Genomic DNA, 13,444 nt, shown 5'->3' with positions numbered 1-13,444 from the left:
AAATCCAAGAGAGGCTAAGAGCCTGCCAAAGTCACATGGTGCTTAGCAGTCGGTCTGCTGATTCAGCCCGGCTCTTCTGCTGAGGTCACAGTCAACATCTTACCATGAAGTGCTCTTTGGATGCTCTCCAAGGTTTTGGAGAAGCTGGCAGGGAAGTTCTGGGTTACAGGAACTGAGCTGGTTCCTTTGGCCCTCTATTTGGAGCTCTTATAGAATGTTCCAGAGTGGTTTTGTTCTGGGCACACGCTTTCCCCTTGGGACAGATCTATTGACTTAGCTCTCTGAGAGACAGCTTTGTGCCTTCAGCAACGTCTGTGATCAGAAAGGATGACAAGAGGGGACTACGCACTGTGGTTTCTCTGTCACTTTGACCCAGCTCACAGGCCAGATGAAGAGAAGTTTCTTGGTTGTGGGCCAGCAGAAAGCGTGTGACTGAGAGCTACCTTAAGAGTAGGTGAGTTAACTGTCCCGTTTCAAAACATAGCTATGGCGGCACACACCTACAATTCCAGCACTGGGGAGGTAGAGGCAGGAGGATTAGAACCTCGAGGCTCTCTTCAGCTACACAGAGTTTAAGACCAGCCAGAGGAACCCGAGATCTTATCAAAATAAACAAAACTGAAACAACAACAAAAAGTGGCCCCTCGTTTAGTGTGTAGTATTTCTTCTGGCTTGCATTGGCACCTGTACCCTTGGCCTTGAAGTACTTGGCCTCTGAGTGCTTTGTCCATTTTAGAAACACAGGCAGGCATGCTGAAGATGGCCAATCAATAATGTTCAGGAATTTATTGGTTTTAAGGAAGTGGGTTTGTAGCTCATCTGTAAAGCACAATAATTTTCAAATTATTTTGCTGCTGGTCTTTTATTATTCATGAACTGTGGCATTCGGATATCTTTGGATTTTAGAAGTCCATGTTGAGATATGAAATCATTTGTTTCACCAGCTGTTTGCCTGCCAGGGGCTCTCCATCCTTGTTTGTTTATCTAAAGCACTGTGTAGGCAAGATGATTTCTGATAATTGTAATGTCTGTGACTGTGCATATAAAGCATTTTTCTGTTGTTTACCATCGCACTTGTGTCTGTGTAGGGTGGAGTGGAGCAGTCTTCAGGAACACGTGAGAAACTGGTAGGTATTGCAATAGGAGCTGGGTAGGGCGTGGAAGGCAGAAGGCAAAGGGGATGTCCTTCACATCAGTCTCTCACTTCCTGTTCTGTTCTGCTTGTCAATCATGTAGGAGTGCTCTCCAGAGCCCACAGCCATGCCTGGAAGGGTGGCTGGGGTTGCAGGCCAGTAATTCAAAGGATGCCTCCAGTAACCGAGGCAGGGTGCTATGGAGCTGGGCTGGTGTAGGTATGGAGACAGAGAGAGAGGCTAGCTGACTTGGCGTAGATATAGACTCATGGTACTTAGCTTGACACTAAGCCCTCATCTAGCAGAAGCAGTCCGATTGCATGGCTTTTGGGATTTTATTTATTTTTAAAAGATTTATTCATTTGTTTACAAAATTGTGTGCGTGTATGTATGTGTATGTGTGTGCGTGTATGTGTGTGTATGTGTGTATATGTGTGTAGTGTGTGTGGTATGTGTGTGTATGTGTGTATATGTGTGTAGTGTGTGTGGTATGTGTGTGTGTGTGTGTGTGTGTGTGTGTGTGTGTGTGTGTTTGAGTGCATGCATGTCATGCTTGTATGGAAGAGGGCCATGGATCCCCTGGAGCTGAACTTATAGGCAGTTATGAGCCACCCAATGTGGGTGGTGGAAGCCAAACTCTGGAGGAACAGTAAATGATTTTAACTGCTGAGACATTTCTCTAGCCCCTGTTGATTTTTAAAAAATCATCATCATCATCACCATCTTCTTCTTCATCTTCTTCATCATTAGCATCACCTTCTTATTCTTCCTCCTCGTCCTCCTCGTCCTCCTCATCCTCCTCGTCCTCCTCGTCCTCGTCCTCCTCCTCGTCCTCCTCCTCCTCGTCCTCCTCCTCCTCCTCCTCCTTCTTCTTCTTCTTCTTCTTCTTCTTCTTCTTCTTCTTCTTCTTGTTCTTCATCAATAAAGCATTCCAGGCTAACCTTGAACTTACTATATAGCTAAGGATGTCTCGAGCCTCTAATCATCTTGTCTCTACTTTCCAAAGCCATGACATTACAGGTGTACACCACCACACTCAGCCTTTGCTATTCTTAATTTCAAAATGTAAAAGCAGTGCTTTATGTATAGCAGTACAATCTACATATTATATAAGACTATAACAAAATTTAATTTTAATATAGTTTTAAAGGTATAGAGAAAAGGGAACATTTGCAGGTTATAGGGCCCTGCTCCTTAGAACAAGTGCATTATCCTTTTAACCCATTTTTGTAAGGGGGTCAGTGGCACAGATATCTGTGACTATTAATGTCTGGTTCCTATTGCCCCAAAGGTCAATGGCATTAAAAAGAAAGCCTGGCCTTCACAATAGCCCACTCAAAAGAAGGACATATATTGGATTCTTTTGGATGCAATATTGGTCTTTTAATTAATTGATTGATTGATTGACTTTATGTGCATTGGTGTTCTGCCTGCGTGTGTGTGTGTGTGTGTGTGTGTGTGTGTGTGTGTGTGTGTGCATGCCAGATCCCTAGAAACTGGAGTGATAGACAGTTGTGAGCTGCTGTGTGGGTGCTGGAATTGAACCTGGGACCTCTGGAAAAGCAGTCAGTGCTCCTAACTGCTGAGCCAGTTCTCCAGCTCCACAAAGTTGTTCTTGCTACTTCAATGTACAGAAGTAGAATTCACAGATCCACCATGAACTATGGTCGAGCCAAAACTAGAAAAAAGTTAGCTTTCTATCCTCTTTTACTGAGGCTGAAGAGGTGCCTCAGTGGGCAAACGTGCGAGCTGCCAAACCCTGAGAGTGCATAGAAAAGTGGAAAGAGGGAATGGACTCCTGAGAGTTGTTCTCTGACCTTCGTGTCTGCCCTTTGACACAACTCATGTATACACACGCACACATACACACACACACACACACACACACACACACACACACACACGAACACACGCGAACATATATGCTCACGCACACACAAAATCAATTAAAATGTAATTTAAAAAATACAAAAACAATCGTGAAAAAGGAGGAAAAGCTATTTTTCTATCTCCTATCATCTATCTCTCTATCTCTCTATCTATCTATGTATCTATTCATCTTAGAAATTTTTGTTTGTTTGTTTGCTTGAAACAATGTCTCATGTAGCCTAGGCTGGCCTTAAACTTATATAGACAAGATGATATTAAACTTCTGATTCTCCTACCTCTACCTCCCAAGCGCTGTGATTATAGGTGTTTGTGACTGAGGAAGCACCTTGGTTTGAATGGGGAAGTCAGGGGTGTCTTCGAGCCACCTCTGAACTCTGGTTTCTGAGCCTTGAACATATGTTAATCTGACCATAAAACTTGGCCCCTTGCTTGATTTCCACACACATCTGAATCATGGCACACTAAGGAAACTCTGAAGTTTGTAGGCAGAAATAGCCATGCAATGGAGCGTGATAATCCATCCATCCATAACACAGGACACACTCTCCCTTTCCCTCTCCCTCCCTCAGAGGTTCTCATTCTATAGCCTAGGTTGGCCTTGAGCTCATAGCAATCCCCCTGCCTCAGCTTTCCAAACATTGGGGTTGCAGGTGTCTCCCACCACTCCCAGGTCCTTCTCGATTTTACTGATTCCTCTGTGGTTTTGACCTTCACAGATCTCCCTTTCTCTTCCACAGCCTTGCATCCCTCTCCTCCCCTCTCCCTGTCCCTGGCAGCCTCCTTATTCTCTGATGGATGAGACTAAGGACCTCATCAGCACAAGATACCCCAAGACCAAGTTCTTACCACAAAGGAGATTGATTTGCCCCAAAGGAACAGAGGGCAGGGAACAAGAGATAAATACAGGAGATAGAGGATGAAGGAGAAGAGGAAGAGAACAGGGAGAGGGGAAGGGATATTTGCCTCAGGGGACAAGGGACAGACATGGCACATAGGCAAATGGCAGTTTATAAAGATGAAGGGGGAAATACTGTGTTAGGATGAGGTGTTTAATTTGTTTTAATTCAATTTTGAATATTTTATTTTTGAAATATCAAACTGCTAACTTGAATATAAAAGCAAACTTTAATATAAATTACATCTTTTCTCAATATTCTTTTTTTTTTTACCAATAACTTATTTATTCATTTTATATCCCAATTGTTCCACCCCTCCCCTTCCTGGTCTCTCCCTCACACAGTCTTTCCCCGCACCTCCCCTCCCCTTCTTCTCTGAGAGAGTGGAGGTCCCTTGGGTATTCCCCCACCCTGGCACATCTAGTGCAGCCCTGTTGGGGAATGGGATCCATAGGTAGGCAACAGATTTAGGGACAGTCCCTGCTCCAGTTGTTGGGAGACCCACATGAAGGCTGAGCTGTACCATCTGCTACATATATGCTGGGGGCCCCAAGCCCTGTATGTTCTCTGTTTGATGGTTCAGTTTCTGGGAGTCCCCAAGGGTCCAGGTTAGTTGACTCTGTTGGTCTTCCTGTGGAGTTCCTATCCCTTCCAGGTACCTCAGTCCTTCCCCCAACTCTTCCATAAGCCTCCTTGAGCTCCATCCAGTGTTTGCCTGTGGGACTCTGTGTCTGGTTCAGTCAGCCGCTGCTGGGTGGAGCCTCTCAGAAGACAGCCATGCTAGTCTCCTGTCTGCAAGCATAACAGAGGGTCATTAGTGGTGTCAGGGACTGGTGCTTGTCCATCAAGTCTCAAGTTGTAGGTGTGCCCCATCACTTCCGGTACATCTGGATTTTAATAAGCCCTTGCAGCTCCTCCCGGGGTCTTAAGTTGGGCCAGTTATTGGTTGGTTATTCCCTCAGTCTCTGCTCCATCCTTGTCCCTGCAATTCTTGCTGACAGGACAAAGTTGGGGTTGAAAGTTTTGTAGGCGGGTTGTCCTTATCCTAGTGTCCTGCCTGGCTACAGGAAGTAGCCACTCCAGGTTCTAAATCTCCAACGCTAGGAGTATCAGCTAAAGTCACCCTCATAGATTCTTGGGAGCCTCACCATCCCAGGTCTCTGGCACATCCTAGAGATGCCCTCCCCACTCACCCTCACTGGCCATCAATTTCCACTCATTCTCTCAGTCCTTTGGACCATTCTCCTGTCTGTCTCCACACCTTACCCTGAAACCCCCATTTCCCTTCACATCCCCTCTCCTACCCACTTCCCTCCCTCCACCTGCCTTATGTGAGTATTTTACTCCCCCTTCTAAGTGAGATTCAAGTATCCTTAGCTTCTTTGGGTCTGTGGAGTATACCAGGAGTATCCTGTACTCAATGGCTAATATCCACTTATAAGTGAGTACATGCCAGGCAGTGGTGGTGCATGCCTTTAATTCCAGCACTTGGGAGGCAGAGGCAGGTGGATTTCTGAGTTCAAGGCCAGCCTGGTCTACAGAGTGAGTTCTAGGACAGCCAGGGCTATACAGAGAAACCATGTCTCAAAAAACAAAAAAAATAAAATAAAGTAAAATAAAATAAAGTAAAATAAAATAAATAAGTGAGTACATACCATGCATATCCTTTTGGGTCTGAGTTACCTCACTCAGGATGATATTTTCTAGTTCCATCCATTTATGCAAAATTTGTGATGTCCTTATCTTTAGTAGCTGAGTAAATAAGTCACATTTTCTGTATTCATTCCTCTGTTGGGCATCTGGGTTGTTTCCAGTTTCTGGCTACTATAAATATGGCTGCTATGAACATAGTGTAGCACATGTCCTTGTGGTATGGTGGAGCATCTTCTGGGTATAAGCCCAGAAGTGGTATAGCTAGGTCTTCAGGTAGAAGTATTTCCAGTTTTCTGAGAAACTGCCAGATTGATTCCCAGGGTGATTTTACAAGTTTGCATTCCCACCAGCAATGGAAGAGTGTTCCTCTTTCTCCACATCCTCACCAGCATCTGCTGTCACTTGAGTTTTTGATCTTAGCCATTCTGACTGGTGTGAGGTGGAATCACCTTGTTTTGATTGCATTTCCCTGATGACTAAGGACCTTGAACATTTCTTTAAGAGCTTCTCAGCCGTTTGAGATTCTTCTGTTGAGAATTCTCTGTTTTGCTTTGTACCCCATTTTTAATTGGTTTGTTGGTGTCTAACTTCTTCAGTTCTTTATATATTTTGGATATTAGCCCTCTGTCGGATGTAGGGTTGGTGAAGATCTTTTCCCAGTCTGTAGGCTGCAGTTTTGTCCTATTCTGTAAGACAGATGTGTCCTGTCTTACAGAAGCTTTTCAGTTTCATAGGGTTTCATTATCAATTGTTGATCTTAGAGGAGGTGTTGAATTTTGACTGGGCATGTTCATTAGAGCAGCCACAGGGACTTGTGATGGATGAACTTAAATACTTTGATAGCTGGACCTTGGTGGTCACCCTCAGAGGAAGAAGTGGCCAAATAAGGGAATGGGCCTTGGTGCTAGCTTTAGGAATGTATATTAAGGAACAAGGAATGTGGCAAGACCTGCCAGAGCCATGTTTGCCATGCTCTGGCCTACTAGGGTCTCTTCACAGACCTTTTGGACTTTGAGCCTACAAAGGCTTATCTACCCCAACCTGGTATAACCAGTTAAAGAGAGCTCCCTTATATTAGAGTTCTGGACTCAGTAGGCCTCCGTCTTCACTCATGTGGTTCAACTAAGGAGATCAGGCAGGGTAGGATGCTGTGGGGTTGACTATGCAGGAGATCTGAGCTGTGGCCCCACTCACCCAGCCTAGATATGCCACCAGAAAACACCCAGTAGCTGCTAAGAGACAAGCAGGGTGGTCCAGCTCCCCTAGAGGGCGGCCATATCTGAAGGAAGAATCTACCTGCAGAGCACACTTGTCCCAAAGGAGGACACCCCCGCCCCATGGAACTGGAATATACAAAAGCTTGTGAGTGCCTGGCATGGCCGCTAGGGACTGATCTCAGGTCCTCTGCAAGCAGGACGTGCTCTTGCCCGCTGAGCCACCTCCCCAGCCTTATTTTTTAATACAGTCTAATCAGACAACTGGAACGGTTGCCAGCAAGGCTAAAGCAGGAGTGGATAATCAGTGTTTGTCTCCTCCCTTCACTCTCTTAGTCAACTTGTGGTCCGGGCTAGCCTAGGCCTCAGCAATGGCTGCCGTACAGTATGCTCACAATGAGCTGGCTTGGCCTCTTCCAGGTACCACAGTGGGAAGCTGATGATTAGCACAGCCTTGAAGCTAGCAGGACACCATTCCACAAACCAAATCCTGTGCTTGGAGCAGAGGGTAGCAACAGCAGCAAGCACATCTTTGGGAATCCCATCCATAAGGTACAGAGGGCAGCAAGCCATGTATTTACCATGGTGGGGGTCGGTGTTTACCATCCAGTTGCCCAGTTCAAAGGAGGCATTGGTACTTCTGTTACAGAAAACTGCCCACAATAGGCTAAAGTGATTTTTTTTTCCCTGAAAATATCTCTTGGCTTCAAAGAGACTGAACTTTTGCTGGACTTTGGGGACCAAGTTAATAATATGCCTTTAAGAGTATGTAGTTACTGTGATATTCTACCGTGCCTTCAATGAGTTTAAATTTAACCTGTCCTTAAGAGAACAATTGACATTCAACCTTATCAGGCCTAGGATGCCCTATGCATTCAGCTTTACAACCTAAGCTAGATACACAGCTTTAAACTATGTACTCTTCCAGCCCCTGACCCAGAATAACACACGTGTGTTTTGGAATCACTTGCGGAAAGCATTCAAGAGTTAAAAACAACATTAAACAAAACAAGCAACCTATAAATGTTCTTTATGGTTGATAATACCCCTTTGCAGTTTTGAGCGCTACTCTGGGTCAGTTGGAGTTGGTAGGATAACTTTTTCCCTTGTAAATCTTTGTTGGAGATTTCTGTATTCCTCATTGCTTTCCCATATCCCTTTAATGTGCTATTCAGTAAATACATACACAGCAAAGCCCTTTGTTAAAGACAGGCACAGCACAACAGGCAATGGGGACAGATCTCAGACATACACAATGGCCTGACTGCAGGCAGACCAGTAATCACAGACACAGATGGAAGACACAGGGAAGAATGGCGAATTCTAATTCAGGTTCTTTCTTGATCAAGCCACCCCTCACTGGTATAGTTTGACCAGGAGGTGTTGCTGCCCCATCCGAGGTTTCTTTGGTGCTTGGATAGGCTTTCTTAGCAGAAATGGCAGGGGTCTATGCGTCTACATGGATGTGTATGTAGGGGTAGGATTTCAGGTTGGTATGGAGTCTGCCAGATTGACATTCAACTCTCCATAAAATCTGGTGCGAGTGGTAGTGGAAGATGTGTCCTTGCTAACAAGCAAGTTGAGGTTAGTACAGCTTGGGCACTTGGTATCCAGGTTCCTTGTCTACCAGGAAGATACAATCTAAGCACTCTGAGGATGTGACTAATGAGGATGGACTTAGCAATACCTGTGGAAACCTGGAGATTTCGAGTTGAGAACCCCAGCTTGGCTTCTTGCTGTAATCACCAGAGATCACTCCACTAGCAGACAGATGAACCAGGGTCAGTTTCCTCGCAAAGGTGTGGCAAACCAAGGAGCCCTGGAGCCCTGTGCATTGGTCAGACGGCTTGAGTTCAGTCTGAGATGAGGTTAGCAGCCTTCTTGGTGATGGCATAGCCCCCTACAGGAATAGCTGCTGGCAGCATCCTTGCTCTGATGAGCTACCTGCGGTGGAAGAGCTAGTGTGGGTATCAATGTGAGCATCACCACTGCTGTTGGTGCATGTTTGCCAGCACCTGCCTCATTGAACATGGTGCAGAGAGAGTCACCTCCATGGTGATATTGTCACTTGGCATTTGGGGGTGTCACTGGGGTGGACACCATCTTCTATGTGGTAAAGCTCAGAGCAGGTATTGCCAGTCCAGACACTAGCCTGGGGCTGGGGGAACAGCTCACACCAACTGTGATGTTAGTCTTGTTGCCTCTGGCTCAAGTGACACAGCAGAAGATGATCTCTATCAGGTGAACACCTGTCACAGTCATTTGGGTGTGCCTCTAGGAAAGCAGCCAGGGGCAGTGGGGGTAAGAGCCACCATTCTTAGTCAGGCATCCTTAGTGGGATCTACTTTGTTCCTGTTCAGGAACATCTGTACATGTCAAGTAATATAAAAAAAAAAAAAGTATTGAGTAGGGGCTGGAGAGATGGCTCAACAGTTAAGAGCACTGACTGTTCTTCTAGAGGTCCTGAATTCAATTCCCAGCAATCACATGGTGGCTCACAATCATCTGTAATGGGATCCGATACCATTCTGATGTCTGAAGAGAGCAACAGTGTACCCACATAAAATAAATAAATAAATCTTTTTTTTCTTTTTTTTTTTTTGGTTTTTTGAGACAGGGTTTCTCTGTGTAGCCCTGGCTGTCCTGGAACTTACTCTGTAGACCAGGCTGGCCTTGAACTCAGAAATCCGCCTGCCTCTGCCTCCCAAGTGCTGGGATTAAAGGCGTGTGCCACCACCGCCCGGCTAATAAATAAATCTTTAAAAAAGAAAATAATAATAAAAAATATTGAATTATGTTTGTGTCTTTGTATGTATGTACATGTGTGTATGGTATATGTAGTATGTATGTGTGTGTTTGAGTGTATGTGCACATACCATGGTACATGTGTATAGCTTAGAGAACAATTTTTGGAAATTGGTTTTCTCCTTCTACTATGTGGGTCCCAGGAGTTAAGCTCAGACCTTTAGGCTTGGTAGCAAGTGCCTTTACCCACTGAACCATCTCTCTAGCCTCTATAAAAAATTTTTTAGCCTAATCCTTCTCAACTCTCCCATGTGGGTTGAGTCTGATTGATTTTGGAGAATGTTATAGCACTCATGTTATTGGGATCCAGTTTTGGCATTTGAAAGCTACCTAGAGTGGGTGCACCAAGTCTCCGCATGAGAAGTGGGTTTGAGCGCCATAATTCACTCATTTGCCCTTCTCTCAGCCAATGCTATTATGAGCCAAATATTGGAATAGCCTCAGAAAGTCCTTGGATACAAATAAAATAGCATCCAGCAAGGCCATGGACCACAAGTGAGGCTGAGGAAGAGCTGAGAGCTGGATGCTACTGGGATAGCACAGCCAGAACACATTAGATGTGCATCTTTGGTCTTTGGCCTGGATGGGTTCTTTTTTGTTGTTTTGTTTTGTTTGAGGCAGGGTCTTTCTATGTAGTCCTAGCACTCCTGTGTAGCCACCAGCAGCTATGCAAACTGGGTTCCTGAAAGAGAGGCAGGGGTCTGGGGGAAAATAGGGGAATCGGACCGCGAGAGAAATAACCAGACCAAGTCAAAAGGTTCCGATCAAGGTCCAATGTGTATTTCAGAATCTGAGACTATATAGGCAGGGAAATCCATCCCCCAGTAAGCCAGGATCTAGTGGCCTAATTAGCATCTTGTTGTTCTGTCCTGAAGGCAGGTGAAGCAGCTCAGCAGGGCATGGCTCCTAGCAGGAACTTCTGGAGAGGCAGAGAAGCGACTTGACAAAAGGGCTTTCTTTATCTCATGAACTCCACCCAAGCGGGCTAGCTGCTCTGTGGCAAGGACAAGGCCTGGTTCAGCCCACTTGAGGCTGGGGGAGGTCACACTCCTGAAGCATACTATATAAAGCAGAAGCTGCCTCCCTCGCGCTGGGAGGAAAGGCATGGGGAGATGAGGCTATTCATGACTTGATCACATCTGGACCTCTCTTTGACCATAGCAAGAGAATACTTTCCCTGGGGGATATCCCCCAGTGGTTGATTCAGGATTGTCTGGGTCTCAGGGTATTTTCATTTAGACAGTCACTTTACTGGAATTAAAAAAATTTTTTTTTTCTTTAAAGGTTTTAAATGGGGGCTGGCAGGATGGCTCAGTGGATAGAAGTATTAGCCATCAAGCCTGACAATCTGAGTTTTGATCCGCTAGCACCCAGCCACCCCTGCCTAATAAATACATAATACATAATACATAAATACAATAAAGATCTCAGTTAGCTTTATCTTTTCATTCTAGCACGGAGCAACACTTCAGTGACTGAATTATAAAGTGCTACAGGAAGCCACGCAGAGGAGGTCTGTTTCAAGAAAAAAGACTTGAAGAAGCCAGGGACAAAACACAATGCTGCTTTCCTTGCCCAGCTAGGTCCTGAGATTGAACAATGGATGAGTGTTTGGTTGGCAAGCGAGACTCCCGGTGACTACCTTCCTGGTTTAATGATTATGGCAGTGGGAAGTGATTACACTGGACTCATAGAACCGCCCTTCCTTTCTCCTAGTTTGGAGCTGGTGTTGAGGAACTTCATCCTGAGTGACTCTATTTAGGTTGTTAGTACAGAAGATAAGGCCAAAACAGTAGACGATTTCTGGTTTATTTAGCTCCAGGCGCCGTTCTCTTCCCTTTGTGTCCCTTCTGTCTCCGGGTCCTTCCTTCCTTTTCCTTTGACAGAGTCTCATGTAACCCAGGCTAGTCTTGAATTTGATTTAAAGCAGAGGATGACCTTGAACTTTAATCCTTGTGGCTCTACCTCCTAAGTGCTGGTATTACAGACAAGTGTAAGCACACCTGGTTATGCAGTGCAGGGGATTGAATCCAAGGCCTCATGCAGGCTAGGTAAGCATGCTATCAACATCCCCGATGCCCGCTTTAGGAGACAGGTCTCCCATAGCCCAGGATGTGCACTCACATGACACTACATGCATGTGGAGATCAGAGGACAACCTTGTGGAGCTGATTCTCTCCTTCCAACTTTCCTGGCATTTAGGGATTGAACTCAAGTTGCCAGACTTGCATGGCAAGTCCTCTTATCTGGTAGGCCATTTATAGACGCTAGGGACTATACTGCCCACAATGGGCAAATGTTCTACAGGTTTGCCTACAGCCCCGTCTTACAGAGGCATTTTCTGAATTGATGTTCCCTCCCCTCTGTAGTTTGGGTCAAGTTGACAGAAAATAGGCACACTAGGGTATCACCATGCACTTACCTATCTCTCCATGCCTGTTATCTATATCTCTGTTATCTATTACTATATATTTAATATCTACTATCGATCATCTGTCTACTATCTACCAATCATCTATATATTATGTATCAACCTATTATCTATCAATCATCTGTCTATAATTATCTATCTACTATCTATCAACCTATTTATTATCTCTCACACACACACACACACACACACACACACACACACACACACACACACACACACATACCAGAGACAGACGCACGCTGAGTACTCCTAGGACATGATGAACAAGACAACAGGAAATCAAACACAGAAGGAAACACTGTGACCAGGTTATGTGATAAACTCAAGATGGGTGAGGCTGCTGCTAGGTAACATCACACTCTGTCTCAGTGAGCAAACACACACAAAGATACACACACACACACACACACTATAAAATACTGACAGTGGCTGGGCATATAGCTCAATAGCAGAACATTTGTCTAATTTGTGTAAGGCTACAGATTCATTCCCGATACAAAAACAAAGAAAGCATGTTGAGCATGGTAGTGCACACCTTTAACTCCCATACTCAAGAGGCACAGACAGGCCAGCCTGATCTGCATAAGGAGTTCCAGGCTAGCCAAGGCTTCATAGTTAGACCTTGCCTAATCCAAACCAAAACCACTTCCCCAAAACAAACAAAAAGCAAAATAAGTAGCAACAACAAAACAACACTTTTTTATTTGTTTTTTGTTTGTTTGTTTGTTTTTGTTTTTCAAGACAGGGCTTCTCTGTATAGCCCTGGCTGTCCTGAAACTCACTCTATAGACTAGGATGGCCTTGAATTTGGAGATCTGCCTGCCTCTGCCTTCGAGTAACAAAACACTCTTAAACATGATTAAAAACATGACAGACAAACGTATGATGCATCGAAGTTTGTTCTGTATGATGCATCGAAGTTTGTTCTGTGAAGCCTTAGGTACTGTGCACAGCTGTGGACCACATCTTTATTCCACTGGGTCACAGCAGGTGTGTCTAGGGCACACTGGTAACACACCTCAGTGTGAACATTTTTTTTTCTTTGTCATTTTGGGGCCCAAGTGGTACACCAGGTTCATTACTAACAAGTGTCAGGACTGAAGTGTCTCTGGTAAGAGGATTTCTCTCAGCAGCCTTGTTTGTTTACTTAGTGATTTGGATTCTTTGAGGCGGAAGCTCACATAGTTCATGTTGGTCTCGAACTCACTGTGTAGCTGAAGTTGGCCTTGAACTCCTGATCCTTCTGCTTTTACTTCCCAAGTGCTGGGATTACATGAGCCACACACACCAGGAATTCTCATTTATTATTTAGTCCTTGACAGACTCTAAACCATCATAAGATTGGAAGGCACCTCAAACAGGCTTTTATGTACTGACACATTCCTAATTTTCTTTTTTTTTTTTTAAGTTTTATTGCAT

At 44.8% G+C, this 13,444-nt stretch overlaps 1 long non-coding RNA gene across 2 annotated transcripts in view; it reads left to right on the top strand.

The window, feature by feature from the left end:
- The first annotated feature begins 230 nt into the window (after positions 1 to 230).
- The window catches only part of LOC116084652, a 25,508-nt gene continuing 12,294 nt past the window's right edge, over positions 231 to 13,444 (top strand). Inside the window, exons 1-3 of one of the 2 annotated variants that reach the window (XR_004116202.1) lie at positions 231 to 454; positions 1,089 to 1,127; positions 11,046 to 12,196. This is a non-coding gene — a long non-coding RNA (uncharacterized LOC116084652). Of the gene's footprint in view, positions 455 to 1,088; positions 1,128 to 11,045; positions 12,197 to 13,444 lie in introns of those variants that run through there. The other variant, XR_004116203.1, reaches the window with a different exon arrangement.

Source organism: Mastomys coucha, unplaced genomic scaffold (genome assembly GCF_008632895.1).
Source record: "Mastomys coucha isolate ucsf_1 unplaced genomic scaffold, UCSF_Mcou_1 pScaffold9, whole genome shotgun sequence".
Lineage (NCBI taxonomy): Eukaryota > Metazoa > Chordata > Mammalia > Rodentia > Muridae > Mastomys > Mastomys coucha.
The sequence above is the reverse complement of the archived record's forward strand: the minus strand, read 5'-3'. Positions and strand labels throughout refer to the sequence as shown.